Raw genomic sequence first — 21,124 nt, 5'->3', positions numbered from 1 at the left:
AGGAAGGCCCTAAAAATTGTCAAAGACTCCAATCACCCTAGTCATAGACTGTTCTCTCTGCTACCACACGGCAAGCGGTACCGGAGCACCAAGTCTAGGTCCAAGAGGCTTCTAAACAGCTTCTACCCCCAAGCCATAAGACTACTGAACATCTAATCAAATGGCTACTCAGACTACTTCTATACACTGTTATTATCTATGCATAAATCACATTAATAACTCTACCCACACGAATATATTACCTCAATTACATTGACTAATCGGTGCCACCACACATTGACTCTGTACAGGTACCCCTATATATATATAGCCTCACAATTGTTATTTTACTGCTGCTCTTTAATTATTTGTTACTTTTTTTTGTGTATTTTTCTTAAAACTGCATTGTTGGTTAAGGGCTTGTAAGTAATAATTTCACTGTAAGGTCTACACCTGTTGTATTCGGCCCATGTTGCATATACATTTTGCTTTGATTTGAAGTATGAGTATAGTCGGGTCAGCACACCTCTAGTATAGTGATGTAGCATGGAAAGCCATGGACGTTTCTGAGGACTCATGCTGGATCATGTCTTTGTATTTCACAGCAAACAGGCATGCTTACATCCAGGGAGCTACTCCACTAGGCTCAGAGACAAAGAGCCTAGTGAGGGGGGGTTCCACAGTACCCTGGGAGCACAGACACTGTTGGAATTGTGAAGACAGATTAAAACAGGTCCGGGCAAAGGTCGGCCCGGGGGCCGTTTGCGGTCCGCGACCTGATTCAATACGGCTCGCGGAATCATGCTCAGATCACGCAGAATTTGCGATAGTAAAGCTTTGAAAAATGTACTTGTTATTCAAATTAAAATCTACAATGAATACTTGCCTTTGTGTAATGATTTAACGCCCACCACTTGTGGGACATTTATTATTTATCTATGTTGAAGGTACTTATAAATAACAACAGCACAAGGAGAGGCAGTGACTGACACATCACAGTTACAAATAATAGCTAGCTAGAAATTGTGCAAAAATTTGTTTTTCAAAGATTTCAAAGAAAAGGAAAGCGGACAATGAATGTAGGGTGTTCCAGCAAGAGTGGACATCGAAATATTTCTTTATTGAGGTACCAGGGAAAGCTGTGCGCTTAGTGTGCAAACAGAGCATCGCTGTTTTGAAAGACTACAACTTGTCCCGACACTTCCAGATGAAACATGCAGAGAAATATAGGAATATGTCTTCTGAGCAGAGGGCAAGTGCATCAAAAGAGTTGCTTTCCCTGTTGCAAAAGCAACAAGGACTTTTCACAAAACTGCATTCAGCAAAAGACGGAATTGGGAGAGCTAGCTATAGCAAGCTATTCGCTGAGGGCGAATTCATTAAAGAATGTATAATTGACTCTGCAGCAATACTTTGCCCGGACAAGAAAGAGCTGTTTGAAAATATTTCCCTATCAAGATGAACAGTGACACGGCATGTTGAGGACATCGCAGAGAATATGGAACAATAGTTGAAAGCCAAGGTAAAGGATTTCACCTATTTCTCCTGGGCCCTGGATGAGAGCATGAAATGAAACGGCACACATTGAACGGCACAGTTGTTGATATTCTGACGAGGCATAACCCCAGACTTTGAAATGACAGAGGAGCTTCAGTGCAGTCAATGACGTGCACAACCACAGGGAAATATTTTTTGGGAGGAGGTTAATAAGTGTGTGGAAAAACTGGGACTGAGTTTTGAAAAGGTATCCAGTGTGACCACTGATGGGTGCCCAAACTTGACAGGAAAAAGCGTTGGCCTTGTGAAAAGGATACAAGATCAAGTAGCTGAGCTGAACCCAGATCAAAAAATATATATTTTCCTGCATTGCATTATTCATCAGGAGGTGCTCTGTAAATGTGTTCTGAAAATGAGCCATATTGTGGATACAGTCACTAAAGTGGTAAACTTCATATGAGCAAAATCATTGAAACACAGGCACTTTGTCTCACTGTTGGAAGAGACCGAGTTGGGTGATGCAGATCTCCCCTACCGCACAAACGTGAGATGGCTGAGTTTGGGGAAGGTGCTTAAAACGGTGTGGGACCTGAAGTCGGAGATTGCTGAGTTTTTGCAAATGAAAGAAAAATATGTGGATTTCCCTTAACTACAATATAAAAAATGGTTGGCTGATTTTGCCTTCACCGTGGACATCGTGGCCCTCATGAATGAACTGAATTCAAAACTACAAGGGAAGGGCCTTTTTGCACATCCCGTCAAGTAGAAGCCAACAATCTCACCCACCTTCCAACACTACTAGTCTGTCCCCTATCAGATAACATCAATCTCACCCACCTTCCAACACTACTAGTCTGTTCCCTATCAGATGACAACAATCTCACCCACCTTCCAACACTACTAGTCTGTCCCCTATCAGATGACAACAATCTCACCCACCTTCCAACACTACTAGTCTGTCCCCTATCAGATAACATCAATCTCACCCACCTTCCAACACTACTAGTCTGTTCCCTATCAGATAACATCAATCTCACCCACCTTCCTACACTACTAGTCTGTTCCCTATCAGATAACATCAATCTCACCCACCTTCCTACACTACTAGTCTGTCCCCTATCAGATGACAACAATCTCACCCACCTTCCAACACTACTAGTCTGTCCCCTATCAGATAACATCAATCTCACCCACCTTCCAACACTACTAGTCTGTTCCCTATCAGATAACATCAATCTCACCCACCTTCCTACACTACTAGTCTGTCCCCTATCAGATGACAACAATCTCACCCACCTTCCAACACTACTAGTCTGTCCCCTATCAGATAACATCAATCTCACCCACCTTCCAACACTACTAGTCTGTTCCCTATCAGATAACATCAATCTCACCCACCTTCCTACACTACTAGTCTGTTCCCTATCAGATAACATCAATCTCACCCACCTTCCTACACTACTAGTCTGTCCCCTATCAGATGACAACAATCTCACCCACCTTCCAACACTACTAGTCTGTTCCCTATCAGATAACATCAATCTCACCCACCTTCCAACACTACTAGTCTGTTCCCTATCGGATGACAACAATCTCACCCACCTTCCTACACTACTAGTCTGTTCCCTATCAGATGACAACAAACTCACCCACCTTCCAACACTACTAGTCTGTTCCCTATCAGATGACAACAATCTCACTCACCTTCCAACACTACTTGTCTGTTCCCTATCAGATAACATCAATCTCACCCACCTTCCAACACTACTAGTCTGTTCCCTATCAGATGACAACAATCTCACCCACCTTCAAACACTACTAGTCTGTCCCCTATCAGATGACAACAATCTCACCCACCTTCAAACACTACTAGTCTGTCCCCTATCAGATGACAACAATCTCACCCACTTTCAAACACTACTATTTTGTTCCCTATCAGATAACATCAATCTCACCCACCTTCCGACACTACTAGTCTGTTCCCTGTCAGATGACCAGCTGGAGAAGTATACATCGCTGCTGCGTGCTTTGAACAGTGAGTTTTCCCGTCGTTTTGAGGATTTCAAAGTGTGGAAAATGACATGCTCTTAGTTTCCTCTCCTTTCACCTTCAATGTGGATAACTCTCCCACTGACCTGCAACTTGAGCTTATCGATCTTCGGTCTGATGCAGTGATTGGAGCACTATTCAAAACAATGTCACTGACGAGGTTCTATGCATCTCTCGATGAACAAAACTTTCCAAAGATTAGGAGTCATGCTCAGAACATGTTTGTACTGTTTGGGTCAACCTATGTATGTGAACAGACATTTTCAGTGATGAAATATAACAAGTCAAGGCACAGATTATCTCTTACTGACTCTCACCTCTCAGCAATACTGCGCATAGCAATGTCAGAAACTATACCTGACTTCACTGCTCTAGTCAACGCCCATCAGAGACTTCACTCCTTACACTGATTGAGTAGTTTAAATGTAATGTTGAGCTCTCTCTCGTTCTTGTGCTTTTGTGCATACCCGTTAACAAGAGTTCTGTCCGTGGTGCTGAATGCAGTGTACCTTTCCCCCAGTGTAATTCAATGCATGTTTAATAATGAAAATACCTAACAAAAGGAGAACATGGATGTGGTTTATTTCTGTGCATGTTAAAAAAGTAAAATGAGTAGCATATCTGGATGTGATTTACAGTAGATATATCTGCCAATACAGTCATACACATGACGTATAATCCTGTAATATGATTCTGGCCCGTGATGGCAAAAATATACTCTAATTGTCACGTTCTGACATTTATTTTCTTTGTTTTGTCATTATTTAGTATGGTCAGGGCGTGAGTTGGGGTGGGCAGTCTATGTTTGTTTTTCTATGATTTGGGTATTTCTATGTTTAGGCCTAGTATGGTTCTCAATCAGAGGCAGGTGTCATTAGTTGTCTCTGATTGAGAATCATACTTAGGTAGCCTGGGTTTCACTGTGTGTTTGTGGGTGATTGTTCCGGTCTCTGTGTTTGCACCAGATAGGGCTGTTTTGGTTTTTTCACATTTCTTGTTTTGTTAGTTTATTCATGTATAGTGTCTTGTATAGTGTTTTGGTCCGCCTCTCCGTCAATGGAAGAAATCCCTTACACTAATGTGGCACTCCATGGAAAATTGTACTGTAAGTGCTATTGATAATTGTTACATGGAAACTTATTTTGTTCATTGAATGGAGGACAGTTCAAAGAGCAGCTACACAGGGGTGCGCTCCTATCATTTTTATTGGGGTGATTATAATCTGGGTGTGTTTTCATGTTTGTTTTTACTAGCAAAGTGCAAAGAAATGTTAATTCAGGTTGGGGGCAAGTTCCTGCTTGAATTTAAATTTTATTTAACTAGGCAAGTCAATAAGAAAAAAAATATGATTAACAATGACAGCCTACCCTGGACAGCACTGAGCCAATTGGGCGCCACCCTATCACCAAATTGTGCGGACTCCCAATCACAGCTGGTTGAAGCATACATCCTGGAATTGAACCAGGGCCTGTAGTGACACCTCTGGCCCTGAGATGCAGTTCCCTAGACCCGGGAGCCCTGGTTAACAGGAGAGGGAATTTGTTCATACTTTGAGAACTTGTTAACAAGCTCCTGCGTATATCATATAGTTTTTTCTCTTAGAGATTATTCTGAATTGAAGACACGTTACATCTTATTTAGTCGATCATCATTTACTCTGAGTAGTCTGTAATGTATCATGTACACGAAGTGTTTGAGTGTTAATTATTTTGTGACTAATAAATTCTATTAGCTGAATTGAGTAAATGCATTCCTCATTTTACAGAGTATTTAGTAGGTATATTGATAGTTCTTATTGACACTATATACTACACATGCTCGGGTACCACCATGACATCTATGATCTGCCTCAATAAATTACTGCTAGAACATTGGTCGCCAGGATTAGCTATTTGTATCTAGTCTCTTAATAATTGCATAATGGTGCAAGTTAGACATGTTCATTATAGTCATACTAAGTGGTGATGTGAGGCTCGCTAGTTTGACTAGACTCCTACAGAGACATAAAGTGCCTGTTGCATTGATTCACATAATATTGGAGTCAGATTGATGTAGATGAATGTAGTTTATTATTATATTGAACATAATCGTTGGATCATTTCCATCCAAACTATAAATGGCGACTCATCTTCAGTTTATGGGGATTTCTACCAAAGTACAGCTTCACCCTGAACAGCCTTCAGCTGAGCTGACACAGAGGGGTGGTATTCACTATGGCTGAGTGAAATCTATATGGGAGAAGGTAAGTGGGTCTCCGCAACACAGTTAATTGCATTAAGACTGGTGGATACTCTCATGACATTGTTATTATGGCACTGTGGATGCCTGTCTCTGTATCTGATGTCTTGCCACAGGGTCCTGTATGGCGCAGTTGGTTGAGCATGGCACCTGCAATGCCAGGGTTGTGGGTTTGATTCCCACAGGGGACTGTTACAAATGAAAATGCATGGACGCACTACAGTAAGTCGCTCTGGATAAGAGTGAAATGCTCTGTGATTTATACTTCATTTACCAGACACTTTTATCCAGAGCGACTTACAGTTAGTGCATTCATATTAAGATACCTAGGTGGGACAACCACATATCACAGGCATGGGGGGGTGATCAAGTGCAAGTGCTGGTCTATTTTTTATTTATTTGGGGGGGGGGGGGGGGGTTGAAGTGAGGAGGATTATTTAAGATACTGTCTGAAGAGGTAGGGTTTCAGATGTTTTCGGAAGATGGGCAGGGATACTCTGGTGTCCTAGCTTCAGGGTGAAGCTGGTTCCACCATTGGGGTGCCAGGACAGAGAAGAGCTTGGACTGGGCTGAGTGGGAGCTGACCTCCCGTTGGGGTTGGAGGGCAAGAGACCTGAGGTTCTTGCTGTTCCATAGGTAAGTACCATGGTCTTGTAGTGGATGCAAGCTTCAACATGAAGCAGGTGTAGTGTGTGGAGGAGCAGGGTGACATGAGAGAACTTGGGAAGGTTGAAAACCAGGCGGGATGCTGCGTTTTGGACAAGTTGCAGGGGTTTGATGGCACGAGCAGGGAGCCCAGCCGACAGCGAGTTGCAGTAGTCCATACGGGAGAGGACAAGTGCTTGGATTAGGACCTGCGCCACTTCCTGTGTGAGGAGAGGTTGTACTCCAAGGATGTTGTAGAGCATGAAACTGCAGGAGCGAGTCACTGCTTTGATGTTTGCAGAGAAAGACATGGTGTTGTCCAGGGTCACTCCAAGGTTCTTTGCACTCTGGGAGGGGGACACTATGGAGTTGTCAACCGTGATGGAGAGGTCTTTGAGTGGGCAGGCCTTCCCCAGGAGGAAGAGCAGTTCCATATTGTCGAGGTTGAGGTGAGGTAGTGGTCCGACATCCAAGTTGAGATATCTGCCAGGCACTCAGAGATGGGCTTTGCCACCTGGGTGTCAGAAGGGGGGGAGGAGAAAAGTTGTTGTGTGTCATCTGCATAGCAATGATAGAAGAGACCATGTGAGGATATGGTAGAGCCAAGTGACCTGGTGTATAGAGAGAAGAGGAGAGGGCCTTGAACCGAGCCCTGAACCGAGCCCTGGGAGACACCAGTAGTGAGAGTATGTGGTAAAGACACAGATCCTCTCCACGTCACCTTGTAGGAGCAGCCTGCCAGGTAGGATGCTATCCAAGAGTGTGTAGAGCCTGAAACGCCCAGCCCTGAGAGGGTGGAGAGGAGTAACTGATGGGCCACGGTGTCAAAGACAGCAGATAGATCTAGGAGGATGAGAACAGAGGAGAGAGAGTCAGTTTTTACAGTGCGGAGAGCCTCCGTGACACAGAGAAGAGCAGTCTCAGCCTCAGCTGAGTGACCCGTCTTGACTGGTTAGGGTCAAGAAGATCGTTCTGAGTGAGATAATGAGATAATGAGAAAGTTCAGAGACAACACGCTCAAGTGTTTTGGAATGAAAAGAAAGAAGGGATACAGGTGCATAGTTCTTGACGTCAGAAGAGTGTTGGTTTCTTGAAGGTGTCTAGAGATAAACTGGAGAAGGGAGGAGGGGATGGGGTCGAGCGGGCAGGTTTTCGGGTGGCCAGACCTCACTAGTCACAGGATGTCATCTGGAGAGAAAGGGTAAAAAGAGGTCAAGGCGTAGGGTAGTTCTGTGTGAGTGAGACCAGTGGACTCAATAGGCTGAATGAGTAGCGGATGTCGTCAACCTTTTTTTTCAAAGTGGTTGACAAAGTCGTCTACGGAGAGGGAGGAGGGAGGGGTTGGGGTGGAGGATTAAGTGGAAAAGAGTTTCCTAGGGTTAGAGGAAGAAGCTTGAAACTTAGTGGTAGAAAGTGGCTTTAGCAGCAGATACAGAGGAAGAGAAGGTAGAGAGGAGGAACTGAAAGGATGATAGGTCCTCCGGAAGTTTTGTTTTTCTCCATTTTCCATTTTTCTGCCCACAGCCCCATTCTGTAAGCTTGCAATGAGTCTACGGAGCAGGAGGGGAGGGACAAGCCGCCCAGAAGGAAAGGGGAGAGTGCGAGTCGTAGGATGAAGGAAAGGGGAGAGTGCGAGTCGTAGGATGCAGAAAGGGAGTAGAGTAGGGTCGAAGAAGCAAAATCAGGAGACAGAAGAGAGAAGGATTTAGCAGAATGGAGAGATAAGAGAGTATGGGAGAGAGAGAGAGAGAGAGCGAAGATTGTGATGGCGCATGACCATCTGGGTAGGGCCTGAGTGGTTGGGGTTGGAGGAAAGGGAGACAGAAAAGGAAACAAATTAATCAGAGACCTGGAGGGGGTTGCAGTGAGATTAGTAGGCGAGCAGACTAGTAAAGATGAGGTCATGCGTATTGCCTGCCTTGTGAGTTGGAGGGACTGGGAAAGTGTGAGGTCAAAAGAAACAAGGAGGGGAAAGAAAGAGTTGGAAAGAAATTCAATCGAAAGCAGACGTCGGGAGGTTGAAGTCACCAAGTATGAAGAGCAGTGAGCCATCGTCAGGAAATTGAGCTCATCAAGGTGCCAAGGTCATTGAGGAACTCTCCAAGGGCATCTGGTGGGCGATAGATGACAACAATGTTAAGCTTGAACGGACAAGTGACAGTGACAGCATGGAATTCAAATGAGGAGATGGACGACTCTCGGGAAAAACATTTGCACGTTCATGTGGCACGCCTGTGACCTTAGCTCAGGTTGAAGCTCACATGAATAATCGCAGCCATTGGGCTTCTCATTACTGTGGCATGCTGGGAGCTCACAGAAAACAGCAGGTGAATACATGGTCAGAAGCCCTTGACTACTCTCTGTCTCAGATCTATGGTAATGTTGCAGAAAGGTGTGTAAAGTGCAAGCTAACTGTACCCTATATAGTACACTACAAAAGTCAGTACTGTATTGCATTACAAAGGTCACTACAAAAGTCAGCCTATTCGCTATATAGTGCACTACTTATTGCATGCATTCTCATTCAATTAATATGAGTAGCAGAAACAGAGGTAACAGTATTGTTTTGTCTGGTTAGTCATTCACTGCCTATTAACACGTCAAGGGTTTTTTGCAAATATACATATCTACAGAACGTTATTGACTGTTTTCTGTCTGCCCTAAGGCGTTAAGCTGTAACTGAACCACAAGATTGTGTCTTTGTTGAAGCTACAATATGTAACTTTTGGACGACCAACCAAATTCACATAGAAATTGAGTTATAGATCTGTAATTCTCATTGAAAGCAAGTCTAAGAAGCAGTAGATCTGTTCTATGTGCACCATTTCTATTCTTCCCGTTCTTAAGTGTCATTTTTGTGACTTTTATTTTCAGTTTTGTACATCAGCTTCAAACAGTTGAAAATACAATATTTTTAGTTATGGAAAATATACTTCACATTGGTTTAGATGGTACAATAATCCTCTACACAATGACTGCTTGTTTTGTCACAAACTGAAATTAGGTGAACTATTAGAATTTTAGCAACCAGGAAATGGCGGAGAATTTTTTTTTTTTACCTTTATTTAACTAGACAAGTCAGTAATGTCGTGACGTTGGCCTGGGGGATAGGTTTATGACAGTGATAAATACCTCTTCCCCCCTTTTTCCTCTCTCTACCCTACTGAGGTTAAAAAAAAATTTAACTTGGTTAACATAGAGATTCTGGGAACATCAGAATGTGGGGGGAAATGAACTATATTCTGGTAATCCGAACAATTGAACATATGCGGTGGTACATAATGAATATGATGTCAGTTCAGTTGTCATCTGAGACATTCTCATCAATGATAAGATGACACAAACTCTACAGTGGAAAGTCTACACATCAGAGTTGTCGGATTCACATGGAATTGTTGTTCAATTAAAATGTTTGAATATGAAATTATTTGTGATGGGATGAAATGTGATTTTAACTTCTAAAATGTGAGATGTGAGTTTTCATAAGATATTGCTGCTCACTCAGTGGCCCGCCCACATGAAGAGACAGAGGTTGTAAACTATGACACACCCCTTTTCTCCCTTCCTATATAAAGCCTTGACGACAACATAACTTCCTGTTCCGAGGATATGAGGGCGACGGTCCTATGTCAGAATGGTTCAGATAATAACTACAGAACGAAGCCAACATCAGCATGAGCTTTGGTTGCGAATGGTATGAACTTTGAACTCTTATTCACTACAGAAGGGATACCTCCTAGCTGTTGAATTAGCGAATGCAGCTGCAAAAGCAGGTTAGGAATGAACAGACAGAGTATCCCGTCTATTACACAACAACGTTACTACAACGTATCCAATTGACAACCAGAGACATTCTTCAAAGGACAGAGGACTCGGTTTGGCAACACGGCCTTCCATCTACCACCAACCTACTGAAGCGCAGCTCAGAGTAAATATTTATTGCATTTTCCTTTTCCAAATCGGCAGTAATTTAGAATGCATAAGATACTGTATTTACGATAGCACAGCTTCTCCCTGTGTCCCTCAGTCTTCTCGCTCTTTCACTCCAACCCAGCCCCTTTTCCTTTGCGTAACAAGCGGTCATATCTGTTCCGCCCGCTAGGAACGTTTTCCTTTCATTTGTAATCAAGTTATGACTAATTGTGTGTATGTGAATTCTGTGTCATTAGTTAGGTATTTAGTTAATAAATAATTAAACCCAATTTTGTATTGCTGATTCAAATTGTTAGCCAGGGTTCTTGCAGAAAACCAAGAATGTACAACTTTCAGATGAGACTGAAGTAAGATGAAGATTAATGTTGACTGCTATGGATGTAAAATATTACTAGGTCTTTAAGAGTTTATTCGGAAGATAACAGCTCTATAAATATTATTTTGTGGTGCCCGACTCTAGTTAATTACATTTACATGATTAGCTCAATCAGGTGATATTAATTACGGATAAATTATTTTATAGAATACCATGTCATATCACTTAATCTGGCATAGCCCAAGACACGACAGTAAAGAAAATTATTATTATTTACAATGACGGCCTACCCCAAACCCGGACGACGCTGGGCCAATTGTGTGCTGCCCTATGGGAATCCCAATCACAGCCAGTTATGATACAGCCTGGAATCAAACCAGGGTCTGTAGTGAAGCCTCTAGCACTGAGATGCAATGCCTTAGACCGCTGCGCCACTCAGGAGCCCAAACCTTTAAGAGGTTTTAAATTAAAATTCGGACTGCAAGATCGTTTTCTGCAAAGCCAAACTGTACAGGCCTTCTAACCAATGATTTAAATCTGTATAATCTTCTGAAATGTCTCAAACTGCAAACCATGTTCGAGCAGAATAATTTACTTAAAAATGTTTTGCTTTTATTGATGTGCCAAATAACTGCAGTACTGCGCCATCTTTTTTTTTAAATCCACTACTGCTGCCGGTCCAGAGTATCTCACAGAAGACAAACAAAAATCCATCAGTAGAAAGCGGCAGCATGGTGAAATGAGGCAGGTGTCCTTGAGCTAGCAGTGGAACACATATTATCACAAGTGATTGTGCTTTTATTGACATTCATCCTCTGCAGTGTAAAAGATGTGTACATCTGCTAGCGTATGTCTACTGGCTCTGTGCGCTGGTGTGAAACAAACAGGCTCTATTCCCCAGATTCAGACCCCACCACAGGGGATTGTTGGTCCGCCTTAAGTCACCATACCTATTCTCACAACAGACTGATTGAACTCACACTATATAGGCAACTGCCAAAATAAAGGAAACTCGGGGGCTCCCGAGTGGCGCAGCGCTCTAAGACACTGCATCTCAGTGCTAGAGGCATCACTACCGACCCTGGTTTGATTCCAGGCTGTATCACAATCGTTTGTGATTGTCCCATAGGGCGGCGTCCGGGATAGGCTCGTCATTGTAAATAAAGGTAAAATAAATCAAATACAAAGTATATTGAAAGCAGGCGCTTTGAACACAGGTGTGGTTCCCAAGTTAATTAGGCAATTAACATCCCATCAAGCTTAGGGTCATTTGTAAAAATGCCAAGTTGCCCATTATTTTGGCTACCAGAGCTAGAAGAAGAGATCTCAGTTACTGTGAAAGAGGGGATCTCAAAGGAGCACAGGGTGTGTGTGTGTGTGTGTGTGTGCGCAGTCACCAGATCTCAACCCAGTTGAACACTTATGGGAGATTCTGGAGTGGTGCCTGAGACAGTGTTTTCCACCACCATCAACAAAATGATGGAGTTTCTTGTGGAAGAATGGTGTCGAGTAAAGTTACAGACACCAGTAAAGTTCCAGACACTTGTAGAATCAATGCCAAAGCGCATTGAAGCTGTTCTGGCGGCTCATGGTGTCCCAACACACTATTAAGACACTTTATTGGGGTTTCCTTTATTTTGACAGTTACCTGTACTTTGCACAAGTGCCAGCTAATCATGTGTTTATTAAGCAGCAGACCATAAATCCCTCTGTTGCACCCAAACACACACCAAAGCTGTCCAGATATACTCTAAAAAAAAGGTGCCATCTAGAACCTTAAAGGGTTAGTTGGCTGTCCCCATAGGAGAACCCTTTGAAGAACCCTTTTCGGTTCCATGTAGAACCCTTTCCACAGAGGGCTCTATATAGAACCCAAAAGGGTTCTACCTGGAACTGAAAATGGCTATCCTTTTGGAACCCTTTTTTTGTAACAGTGTAGGCTACAAGAATCCATCTGCAAAGACAGATACATACAGCCCATACTGAAGGATTACACTGTTGCACAACATGGTTTCACGCGGAGATTGACTCGTTAGAGTAGTTCGCAATGGGCCAGCCAACAGATTCACAGCCTCTCAAACGACTCACAGCTACAGTACTGCAGCTTCTCACATGGGAGCTCTCAAATACACACAAACAGTACAACTGTCTAAAAGAGGCACCATGTAATTTACACATACACACGCAAAGAGAGAGAGAGACACATGCAGTACACACACACACACTGTCGCAACGTCGCAGCGTGTTTATAAGTGAGAGAGGAGGCTCTTCTCGTAGTCTGTGGTTATGCGTCACTGCGGCGCAGGGCCTGTAACTACATGTGTGTGTGTGTATGTGCGTGTGTGTCTATGTGTATGTATGTGTGTGAGCTTTCTGGCAGAAAAGGGAGTTGACTTCATGACAGCCAACAAGCTGTTTCACAGAGTGCTACTCCCCGGACAGTACCTACCCCCCAGGAGGCCTTACTGATAGCCTGGCTGACCCGGTCTCCAGACCGTCATCCAGACCAACCCCTCCCTACCCAACTGTGCAGTGAGTGACAGACTACACACACACACACACCAAACCAGCTCCAAAATAAACCCAGTTCAGTTTAGAGCTACACACACCCACACCATCACTACTGCACCACACACAGCTTTACAACTCAGACTGATCCTGATCCTGCACATCAGTCACCATCGGGACACTCCCTCCCTTCATGGGCTGCTTGTCAGATCGAAGCAGAGGGAATCGATAGCAGTCGGCCCTCTCATATATACCTCCCTGTTTAGTATGCTGGCCCTTAATCCCAGTTCATTGGAATCCTTAGTAGAAATGCTGCCAGTTATAAAAACCATCAATCTGATCTGAATGTGCCACAGGCCGGAGGACAGAGGGGTGGAGGAAGGGAAGGGCGGGCAGGCATGAAGTCATGGCCAACATGCTTACCCATAATGTCCCTCACAGAGGCTCTACTAAATTATCCAAAGACCTGACTCAGGGGTACAAACTGCTAGTCAATACACACTAAGGTTGTCCGTGTTCTGATATCTCAAAGTGTATGTTTGTAGAGCAGTGATGGTTCACATTCAGAGCGATGGCGGTTACTGTTTCATCCCACGGAGATATGTCAGGGGATATTGAGATGAGTTGTGGGTTTGAGTGGTGGTGGGTTTGTGTGGTGGTGGGTGTGACTTGCTTCTTCTCTCTCGTCATTAATTATCTATATCTTTGCTTATAGGGCTGCGTTTCTGTCTTCTGTAATCATCTCAGACATTTTCTTTTTACCACGGCCTGCTTAACACGACAAGCTTTTTTCCATTAAGGGACATGTAGAATTATAACTGAAGGCTGTGTGCGATGCATGGCTCAAGTAAGGTCAGGATAAATTGTCTGCTTTGGGCAAGATGAGAAGGAAGTAACTATCAATGGTGGCTCACAACATGACCTATATTGCAGCTCGACACACACACACACTGCAGCAAACAGACCCTGGCTCTGAACATGACCTCTATTGCAGCAGCTCAGCACTCCTCACTCAGTGGCAGGCAGCTCAGGGAACACCTGGAAACAAAAGACTATTGTACCTCCCTGTGACACGCTGAAACACAGAACCAGAGACGGCAACAATGAACCAAAACAAACACACCTTTCATTTAGTTTTCTAATGGCTCACTGCCTGCCCCTTGAGATAAAAGGAGCTTAATGTGCTGACGCTGCACTATTGGTCCGGTTGGCCTTGTCCATGGAGGGGAAGAGTGCCATTAGACAAACACACACACACACAGACACACACTGCTGAAAACGACCTAGAAAATCCCCCAGGTCCTTCTGCAGAGGCCCAGAGGCTTGGCCAAATCACATTTTATTGGTCACATGCTTAGCAGATGTTATTGAGGGTGTAGGGAAATGCTTGGGTTTCTAGCTCCGACAGGGCAGTAATGTCTAACAAGTAATATCTAAGCATTTCACAACATACACCCAATACACACAAATCTAAGTAAAGGAATTAAGAATATCTAAATATATGGACCAGCAATGTCAGAGCAACATAGACTAAGATACAGTAGATTAGAATACAATATACACATATGAGATGAGTAATGCAAGACATGTAAACATTATTAAAGTGATTGGTGTTCAGGGAGAAGCTTGATCAGCATCCATTCGGGAGAAAGAGAGAGACACAGCAATGATCATAGCTCATAGCGTCCAATGGTGAAGAGATTGACATGAGCAGTACTGTGTTGCTCACACAGTCATCCCACGCTCAGCCTGAGGCTAAACGGAGGGTGGTGTGTGTGTGTGTGTGTGTGTGTGTTCCACCATCAGCTGAATGAAAAATCCATAAAGGCTGCTTGTAATAAAGAATCCTATGGGTTAGGTCAGCGTTTCAGCAGAAAATATTTGCATCAGTGGCAGTTTGGAGACAGACAGAGGTCGTGCCATTAGATGAGGAGCATGAAGCCAGTCAGCCTCATTCCTCAGTAGGTTATATTAACTCCTTCATACATTCCTCAGCCGAGTAGACCTCTTATCCTGGGGTTACTAGCTCGCAACATTGTGTAATGTGTGAGCGTGGTCCTGCTGTGAGGTCAGCATCTCCAGCATGCCACCAAAAGGTCGCTAATGTTACAGCAGTGTTACCATGGCAACCCCGGCCACAGAACACGTCACTAGCGGCCTCCCTTGTGTAGGCTTGCGGATCAATTTACACAAAAAGCTGGAAAAATGATACACGAGGTACAATTTTGAAATATGGTTGTGCATCTGCATACCACATGTAACCATGGTAGCCCAGGAGCTCCACATCCGGCTTCTTCAACTGAGGGATCGTCTGAGACCAGCCACCCGGACAGCTGATACAACTGAGGAGTATTTATATCTGTAATAAAGCCCTTCTATGGGGGAAAACTCATTCTGATTGGCTGGGCCTGTCTCCCCAGTGGGTGGGCCAATTCTTTCCCAGGCCTACCCATGACTGTGTCCCTGCCAAGTCATGTGAAATCCGTAGATTAGGGCCTAATGAATTTATTTCATTTTACTGATTTCCTTATATGAACTGTAACTCAGTAAAATTGTTGCATTTATTTTTTGTTCTGTATAGTTATACAATTGCAAAATCTTCTCTCCGCCGATGGCAAAATGTGTAGAATTGCAGGAAATGAACCCTAAAACAAAACAACAACAAAAATCTTGAGGTGTGCCACTAAAATGTTTTGCTCACAAGGTGGGCCCCCAGAATTGAACTTAGTGCCCCCAAAGGCAAGGGCCGGCTCAGACTGCATGTGTGGGTATGGATGTGGGTACACAGACCAGCAAGCCAATGCGGCCCCTCATGATGAGTTCAGATTTTTTTGTGGCCCCCACCCCCATCAAAGCTGGCCATCCCTGCACTGGAAGAAGGGTCGTTAGTAAAGGGGAATTGTGAGAGGGTGGGTGCTTCTCTCACGTCCTACGGTCTTGTCTATCATCCTTCCTGACGATTGGCTGCCAAGTGTAAGCTATGGTTTAGTGGTGGACATTTACGATTGTGCCGATGATAGTTCTCGCCGTGTTCCTTAAATTGATCTCGTGTCTACGTCTTGTTCTTGAGTCAAGCAGCGTTGTGCAGGTCTAACAACAACAAAAATGAATAGCCTGTCACTAGAATAGTCAACGGTCTCCTTCTCTAGGTCTGGGCACGGGGTCCATCTCATGTCAATACCATATTCATAGAGGGTCACTCAAGATGACTGCCTTGGTGACAACTAAGGAAAGAATCATGGGGAGAAGGAGTCTAACACATCAACGGGTCCTGTGGTCATTTCAGGCTGTCCATTGGACACACTAGATCACATTACTGTGTAATAGTTTTTCCTGCATTGATCTAGCGAGTGATATTACAAAATGTGACTCGTTTCAGGAAACTAGTTGTTTGGTCACTACTTCACAGAAGAGCCGTTTGAACGCAAATTAAAATAAAAAAAATCTAAATGTTTTTTTGGGGCAGAAATGCCTTCTCGAACATGTGAACTTTTATGTGCATGAATAACAAATGTGTATGCCATCTTTACATACAAATAAAATTGTTAAATTACGAGCCTAGTTGGTTTAGCCACAGAAAAAGACAGCAATCTTCCCGCTAGCCATGTCTGGTGTCACACCTTGGTCAATATGTTTTGTGTTTTCGTTATATATTTTGGTCAGGCCAGGGTGTGACATGGGTTTATGTGTTGGGTTCGTATTGGGGTTTTATTTGCATTGGGATTGTGTATGATTAGGGGTGTGTCTAGTTAGGCTTGGCTGCCTGAGGCGGTTCTCAATTGGAGTCAGGTGATTCTCGTCTCGGATTGGGAACCGTATTTAGGTAGCCTGAGTTCACTTTGTAATTCGTGGGTGATTGTTCCTGTCTCTGTGTTGTATCACCAGATAGGCTGTAATTAGATTTCACGTTCCGTTTGTTGTTTTGTATTGTATAGTTATTTCATGTATCACGTTTTCATTCATTAAAGATCATGAGTAACAAACACGCTGCATTTCGGTCCGACTCTCTTTCTACAAACGAAGAACGCCGTTACAGAATCACCCACCACTCACGGACCGAGTGGCGTGGTTACAGGCAGCGACAGCAGGAGCGAAAGGAGGCACTTACGAGTGCTGAGAGACGCTGTTATGAGGACGTTATGGACAGCAGAAGCATGGAGTATACGACGTGGGAAGAAATCGACAGGTGGGCGGCCGACCCAGAGAGAGTGCAGGAGCCCGCCTGGGATTCGCTGCAGCAATGCGAAGAGGACTATAGGCGAAGGGAGTCAAAAAGGAAAACACGGCGGCGCAGACCGAAACCCGAAAGTCACCCCAAAAAAATTATTGGGGGGGGGGGCTCAGGGAGAGTATGGCTGAGTCAGGAGATAGACCTGAGCCAACTCTCCTTGTTTATCGTGAGGAGCCAAGGAGGAGACCAGAACCAGAGCCAGTGTTAGAGGTGAGCGAAGCAGAGACTGTGAAGGAGTTAATGGGGAAAGTGGAGTGGAGAGTAATGAGGGAGTTGCTAGCTTGGTGCTATAGATACGATATTCGTCCGACGGATCGTGTCGGGGATTTGATAGCACCTGAGTTAGCGCTCTATACTCAACCTAAGGTGCGTGTTAGTCGGCTGGTGAAGTTGGTGCCAGCCTCACGCACCAGGCCTCCTTGTGCACATCCCTAGCCTTGCACGTCCTGTGCCCACACTGCTCTCAAGATCTCCTGTACGCCTTCACGGTCTAGCCCATCCTGTGCCACCTCCACACTCCAGTCCTCCGGTGGCAGCTCCCCGCACCAGGCTTCCTGTGCGTGTCCTCGATCCTGTAGCACCAGTTCCAGCACCACGCACCAGGCCTCCAGTGCGCCTCGCCTGTTCAGGGCAGCCAGAGCCTGTCTCTTCTCCTGCGCTGCCGGAGTCTCCAGTCTGCCCAGCGCCGCCAGTGCCGCCAGTATGCCCAGCGCCGCCAGTGCCCCCAGGCTGCCCAGCGCCGCCAGTGCTCCCAGTCTGCCCAGCGCCGCCAGTGCTCCCAGTCTGCCCAGCGCCGCCAGTGCTCCCAGTCTGCCCAGCGCCGCCAGTGCTCCCAGTCTGCCCAGCGCCGCCAGTGCTCCCAGTCTGCCCAGCACCGCCAGTGCTCCCAGTCTGCCCAGCGCCGCCAGTCTGCCCAGCGTCGCCAGTCTGCCAGGATCCGCCAGAAGTGCCAGTCAGCCAGGATCTGCCAGTCTGCAGAGAGCTGTCAGCCTGTATGGAGCAGTCAGAGCTGTCAGTCTGCATGAAGCAGCCAGAGCTATCAGTCTGTAAGAAGCAGCCAGAGCTGTCAGTCTGCATAGAGCAGCTAGATCCGCCAGTCAGCCATGATCTTCCAGATCTGCCCGACAACCAGTCTCTTCCAGATCTGCCCGACAACCAGTCTCTTCCAGATCTGCCCGACAACCAGTCTCTTCCAGATCTGCCCGACAACCAGTCTCTTCCAGATCTGCCCGACAACCAGTCTCTTCCAGATCTGCCCGACAACCAGTCTCTTCCAGATCTGCCAGACAACCAGAATCTTCCAGATCTGCTTGTCAACCTGAATCTTCCAGTTCCGCCAGCCAGCCAGGATTTACCGGAGCCTACTACCTGCCTGAGCTTCATCTCAGTACTGGGCTTCCTCTCAGTACTGGGCTTCCTCTCAGTACTGGGTTTCCTCTCAGTCCCGGGCTGCCCCTGTCCCGAGATGCCCCTCTGTCCCGAGATGCCCCTCTGTCCCGAGATGCCCCTCTGTCCCGAGATGCCCCTCAGTTATGTGGGGATCTGGGTGAGGACTATTAGGCCATGGTCGGCGGAGAGGGTGGATTATCCCAGGATGCGAAGGGGAGGAACTATTACATTAATGGAGTGGGGTCCGCGTCCCGAGCCGGAGCCGCCACCATGGACAGACGCCCACCCGGACCCTCCCTATGGTTTTGAGGTGCGTCCGGGAGTCCGCACCTTAGGGGGTGGGGGTTCTGTCACGCCTTGGTCAATATGTTTTGTGTTTTCGTTATATATTTTGGTCAGGCCAGGGTATGACATGGGTTTATGTGTTGGGTTCGTATTGGGGTTTTATTTGCATTGGGATTATGTATGATTAGGGGTGTGTCTAGTTAGGCTTGGCTGCCTGAGGTGGTTCTCAATTGGAGTCAGGTGATTCTCGTTGTCTCGGATTGGGAACCGTATTTAGGTAGCCTGAGTTCACTTTGTAATTCGTGGGTGATTGTTCCTGTCTCTGTGTAGTATCACCAGATAGGCTGTAATTAGATTTCACGTTCCGTTTGTTGTTTTGTATTGTATAGTTATTTCATGTATCACGTTTTCATTCATTAAAGATCATGAGTAACAAACACGCTGCATTTCGGTCCGACTCTCTTTCTACAAACGAAGAACGCCGTTACATCTGGCTTCGATAATGAGTGTGCTAGACATGCCATATAATACGCGTCTCTCTATTTGAGCTGGTCAGTATGTTTAGGTAATCCAGTCTAATGCTGCTTTTATGTATCACAAAATAAAACTGCAGAAGTGTTGCTCTCCACTTTCTGGAGGACCGAGTTCTAAAAATCAGTGGAATTCGAGTATGATAGCTAAGGAGAAAAAAATTACATCTTATTACATTACATCCGGATTACATCTTCAAACTAAGGGCAACCATGGCATCCGGCAGGAGACACGTCCATCCATAATGTATAAACTCGATAGTCTAGCTAGCTATATTTTCAGATATTACACATTTCTAATTTTGACATAAAGTATTTTAATTTCATGTTAAAGTGTACTGTTAACTAGTTAGCTAACGTTAGCTGGCTGGATCGCTCGCTAGCTAACGTTACGTGTATGATCTTCTAATTCGTATCTCAGAGCCATTTGCTTGTCTAGTTATAGCCTGATGTTAGCTAGCTACCATAGAACCTGGTTGGTTAGCTACAGATGAACCCTGCAGATTCATAAAGGGTCGTAACGTCATGAGTTGGGATTATGGTTCATTGTTTACCTAGCTAGCTAAATACATGCCTTAACAAAAAAAGACTCCACTATGCAAGTAACCATTTCGGGTGTGTTCGTAAATTCAGTCTGGCCATCTACTCCGATTTTAGAGCACTCTCATCTGAGTGTGCCAGAGTGCAGAATAACTATGAATTTACGAACGCTCAACACTCCTTGAATATGGCTGGTATCAGTAAACTTTAGCAAAAAAGCGTAATAACAAATTGTTACCAGCAGCACAGTTAGTCACCAATGCTCTGGATAACATGAAAACATTCTAACCAGCTCTGCTAGGGCGAGTAAAATGGTCAGCGTGGGGGGGGGTTCTCTCATTTGTGTCTGGAAGTAGCTAACAAGCTAGCCAATGTTAGCCAGTTAGCTTGGGTGCTTGACTGCCGTTGAGTAACGTACTGTGAGATATTCTCTCATTTGTGGCTGGAAGTAGCTAGCAAGTTAGGTTGGGTGCTTGACTGCTGTTGTTAGTACAGAACACTGTGATCAACCCTTAAAGAGATGGGTGAGGCTAAAGCTTAAGAGTTTGTTCACGATGCTAAATGGGTCTAGACAAAGGGCTCTCCAGGAGTAGTACCAAAACATTCAAAAGGCCATTTTCTCAAAAGTGAGTTTACAAGTTTAGCAACTTTCAAAGCAGAATTACTTTCCAATTGTTCCTCGACTGTAGTGTACGATATACCATTTTGTAGCTCTGAGTCTCTACTTTTATCCAATGTAAAACAACACAATTTCAAATTTTGCTACAGTACATAAGACTTGTTTGAGCCGGACGTTCACAAATATACTCAAGCCATCTAAATAGTTTTTTTTTCTTTTTCTCGTTTGTTTGATTTTACTGAATCGTAATGATAGTCTTACTTTGGCTGAGACATGATTATGAGAATGCAGATACTGTATAAATAAATTCAGCCAAAGGCTATACAGACGAAACTCTGAACGGCCATTGGTAGGTCTGTCATCAG

General features: G+C 44.8%; 1 protein-coding gene and 1 pseudogene across 6 annotated transcripts in view; one reads left to right on the top strand and one right to left on the bottom strand.

The window, feature by feature from the left end:
- Positions 1 to 3,935, top strand: part of LOC135572913 (general transcription factor II-I repeat domain-containing protein 2A-like) — a 30,814-nt pseudogene extending 26,879 nt beyond the window's left edge.
- LOC115136901 (band 4.1-like protein 1) overlaps positions 1 to 21,124 on the bottom strand; it is a 113,881-nt gene that overhangs the window by 79,162 nt on the left and 13,595 nt on the right. The window lies entirely within an intron of this gene.

Source organism: Oncorhynchus nerka, linkage group LG2, assembly GCF_034236695.1.
Source record: "Oncorhynchus nerka isolate Pitt River linkage group LG2, Oner_Uvic_2.0, whole genome shotgun sequence".
NCBI classification, from domain to species: domain Eukaryota; kingdom Metazoa; phylum Chordata; class Actinopteri; order Salmoniformes; family Salmonidae; genus Oncorhynchus; species Oncorhynchus nerka.
The sequence above is the reverse complement of the archived record's forward strand: the minus strand, read 5'-3'. Positions and strand labels throughout refer to the sequence as shown.